The following is a 4,723-nucleotide window of genomic DNA, read 5'->3' as shown; positions in this document are numbered from 1 at the left end:
GTTGTAAGAATAATGTTTAAAAGGGGTGAAACTTGTGATAGTCAATGTTCAGAGAGATATGAATGTACTTGTACAAGGAACACAAACTGTTAGCATGCAGGTGCAGCGAGCAATTAGGAAAACAAATGGTGCATTGGCCTTATAGGAAGGAGGTTGGAGCACAAGAATACAGAGGTTTTGCTACAATTGTACTTGGCTAAAGTAGCGCAGCGGGCTGGGAGACTCAAGTGGAGCCCCCCCCCGACCATCCCCCACCCCTCCCCAACAGGAGTGTTTCACTTCAGCGGGGTTTACAGGCAGGCCCCCGCTGGAGTGAAGGGCGGGGGGGGAGGGCGTTGGGGGGGGGGCGGCCATGGAGGCGCTCCGCACCAGGGTCAGTAGTAAGGGGAGGGGGTGCTCCCTGGGCATTGCAGAGTGCACTAGCTTGAATCTCATTAAAAATCTGTGGGTGGAGCCTATTCCCACTGGAGAGGCCGGCAGCATAGCAGGGAGCATTGCCAGCCTGGCAGTGCTAGCCTGGCCCCCTGGCACTGCCCATGGGGCAAACTAGCAATGAGACCCACTCAGCGCTACTCTGCCGGCCTCTCCAGTGGGAATAGGCCCCGCTCACAGATTTTTAATGAAATTCAAGCAAGTGCACTCTGCAGTGCAAAGAGTGCAGGAGATTCATTTGAAAATCCTGCTGAAAAAAACAGCGGTATTTATTCCAGTTTTTATGCAAATTTGGCACTTTGAATTGTTTTGGGAGATTCCCACCCCACATGAATACTGTGTACAGATTTGGTCTCCATTTTTAAGGAAGGATATACTTGCATTGTAGAGAGTGAAGAGTCACTTGGTTGGTCCCTGAGGTGAGGCTAAGTGAATTAGTTCTAGGTAAAAGGGCTTGACGGGAGAGATAAAGAGATTGTTTCTCCTGGCTGGGGAATCTAGAACAAGGGAGCACAATTTCAACATAAGGGGCCGATCATTTAGGACTAAAATGAGGAGAAATGTATTCACTCAAGGGTTATCAATCTTTGGTATTCTCTACCTCAAGGGTTTTGGCTGCTCCATAATTCAACATATTTAAGGCTGAGATTGACAGATTTATGAGCTCTCAGGGAATCATGAGACTGGGTGAAAAAGTGGAACTGAAGCCCAAGACCATCCGTTAACATATTGAATGGTGGAGCAGGCTGGTATGGTCGTCTTCTGCTTCTATTTCTTACATTTCTATGTTCAAAACCCATACCACTTGCAACCATGGGTGACCAAATCCTTTGCTCTTCCTGATTGGATGCACCAGCTCACCAACAAACCTCCCCCACAACAAGCCACGGTATTTTCAAAAACATCTTCGAGCAGAAGTAATCAAAAGCATCTGGCTTGCAAGGTGAAGCCTGCTCCTTTAAATAGCACTAGTGGAGGCAGATTGGCGTCACTATCACATCGCTCAGCATGAATTTCACACCTGTGCTCCCACCTTGCTCAACACGAGGGCCATGTGGATCCTGTCTAAAGTGGCCAGCATCGAGGTCTCACTATTTCATGCCTTTGGAGTCATCATAGTGCTGGCACCAGTTGCACCACAGAGTCCAACTTCACCGCCTAACTCTTTTAGTCCTCCCAACTCTTAATCCCGCCAACCGCCAGATTTTGCCAGGTGCTTGGTTAAGATGACAGTCGAGCACCAATGGTATCATCATAAGCCGAGCTCTATGTTTATAGAAGGAGTACACTGATTCCCCCATGGGTCTCCCTCTCATCTGTTTGGAAGGGCAGGTTAAAATTGAAGATTGTGGCTAGTGTACAAGAGATTGCCGGGTAAATCACCAGCATGATTCAAACTGCAACATCTGGACCCACCACACCTCCAACCCGGCTTCTACTAGACAGACATGGTTGAAGGGTTAAAATCACACCTAAATTTCAATACTGACCATGTTACTTAATTCTGTGGCATTCACCCAGTACAAACAATTATTCATTGTACGCGTTTCCAACACTCAGCAACCCTACACATTTCCCCAATTTTTATGAACAGTTAGTATTAGCTTTCTTAACCTTCAGATGCTATGAACCACTGTCAAAATATTATGCAAGTTTCTGTTCAAATTAGAGACAGCACTCACATTAAATTTCCTCAAGATACATTCATCTATCAGGAGGAACACAAAACAATTTACTTTGGCTGCTGGGAGATATGAGTTAACTGCTTCATTTGTGGCCACTGATATGCCCCAAAGGTGTCAGCCTTGGCTCAGTGGTAGCAAACTCTTCTCTGAATCATAGGATCATAGAATTCCAACAGTGCAGAAGGAGGCCCATCGAGCCTGCACCGACAACAATCCCAACCTGGCCCTATCCCCATAACCCCACATATTTACCCCGCCAGTCCTCCTGACACTTGGGTCGGAATCTTATCTCCCTGCCTGCCATGGGAATCGGAGCGCACGAGTGCCGGACAATGGGAAGATCTATTGACCTTGGGCAGGATTTTATTTGTTTTGGGATGAGCGAGGCTGTAAAATCCCACCCTAAGGGGCAATTTAGCACGGCCAATCAACCTCACCCACACATCTTTGAACTGTGTGAGGAAACCGGAGCACCCGGAGGAAACACACGCAGACACGGGGAGAATGTGCACACTCCACATAGATAGTCATCGAAGGCCAGAATTGAACTTGGGTCCCTGGCGCTGTGAGGCAGCAGTGCTAACAACTATGCCCAGGTCAGCAGGTTGTCAGTTTAAGACCCACCCCAAAGTCCTCAGCATAAAATCCCTCCTGACAACTAGGTGCAATACTGAGGGACTGCTGCACTGTGGGAGGTGCATTTTCAGACAGAACGTTCAACTGATCCTCCTTCCCGGTTGGATGAAACTTTGGTTATTAAGGTGTTTTCAATGTTTGAACCATTGGGGCATGGCTTTTTAATGTGGGCTGAGGTGAGTTTTGGGATACGGTATTATACGGTATGTCGTAGGGAAGGACAACATAAAATCCACACAACACAGCTTGAGAGGCAGGAATTGCAATTTCCATCCTTCCTGCCAACAGCAAATCAGAGTACAGACCTTCGTAAACACAATGTTAGCTGAAGTTGTTTGGCTATTTAATTTTTCTACGATTGAAATTAAAAAAAAGAATTGCAGTTTTCTCAGCATTGAATAAGAATATGTATGCAGAAGATACCTAGCAGGGCAATGCAGCCTCCTAATTTATAATATCCATGTTCAGCTTCCAGATGCATGTTGCTGTTATTTTCATTTTAAGGTCAAATGTATTCACATTTTTCCCTTAGAGAATAGCATCAAGTAATGGAAAGCCATAGAAGACAGAGGGTAGCAGTGGAAGGATGTTGTTCTGAATGGGGAGGTCTGTGACGAGTGGTGTTCCGCAGGGATCAGTGCTGGGACCTCTGCTGTTTGTACATAACTGACTTGGAAGAAAATGTAGCTGGTCTGATTAGCAAGTTTGCGGATGATACTAAGATTGGTGGAGTTGCGGATAGTGATGAAGATTGTCAGAGAATACAACAGGATATAGATGGGCTGGAAAATTGGGCGGAGAAATGGCAGATGGAACTTAATCCGGACAAATGCGAGGTGATGCATTTTGGTAGATCCAATTCAGATGGTAGCTTTTTCCCAGGGCAGAAATGACAATTTCAAGGGGGCACAAGTTCACGGTAAGGGGTTAAAGGTCAGTGGAGATGTGCGGGGGAAGGTTTTTTTTACACGTAAGCTGATGGTTGCCTGAAATGCACTGCCAAGTGAGGTGGTTGAGGCAGATACGTTAGCCACATTTAAGACTTATCTGGATAGACACATGAACAGCCAGGGAATAGAGGGAAAGAAGTGGTTGGTCTATATAGGGCAACGTGATCGGCACAGGCTTGGAGGGCCGAAGGGCCTGTTCCTGTGCTGTACTATTCTTTGTTCGAGTTGCAGGGGTGTGTGTGTGTCTGTGCGTGCGCATGTTCGTGCATGTGGGTGGGTGAGTTCATTCATTCGTTCCCTGGCTGTAGCCATCTTTGTAAACCCAACAGCTTAGGCCAGGAGATTCCCATGAAGAATATAGTGGGGGTGATTTTCCCAGCCTGTTGCACTGCTCAAGTAGGTCAGCTGGCCACGTGACATCAGCGAGGTGCCTGTAGCGGGACTCGCAACTGGCGTCGGCCGATCGTGAGTCTCCCAGGCAATGTTTTCTAATGTAATTCTGGCGCAAGGCTGATTATAATATTGAAATTGTGATTTCAATATCATTAGCGAGTCCGGGATAGTCGTCTCTGGGCTCACTAGTGTCTCCCTCCCCGCCAGGAGACGTTCCGACCAGTGGGTTCATCCCATCAACGGGGCTGAGGTGTGAGCAACCTACTGATGGGGACAGAGGACATTGAAGCCCCCTCTGGGGCAGGGGGTTGCCCCTTGGGCAGTCTCAAGCTGGAGCTGCCAACTTGACACCAGGCAGTGTCAAGGAGGCGTGACCAGAGGGGGTAGAGCCTACTGGGGGGGCGAGACCGATTAGTGGTCATGAGGTGGGTGGGAGGTGGGGGGGACTTCTGCACATTCTGCAATTGGATTGGTGGGAGAGGGAGGGAGGAGGTGATTGGGGCTGCACATGGCGGGGGATCGGGGCTGTACATGGGGGGAGATGATTGGCGCTGGCCCGGTGTGAGGAGGGAGGGGGAAGTGGGTTGGGTAAGCCAGCCATCAGGGGGTGGAGGGGGTCAGGTATGC

This window comes from Mustelus asterias, chromosome 2, assembly GCF_964213995.1.
Source record: "Mustelus asterias chromosome 2, sMusAst1.hap1.1, whole genome shotgun sequence".
NCBI classification, from domain to species: Eukaryota; Metazoa; Chordata; class Chondrichthyes; order Carcharhiniformes; family Triakidae; genus Mustelus; species Mustelus asterias.
The sequence above is the reverse complement of the archived record's forward strand: the minus strand, read 5'-3'. Positions refer to the sequence as shown.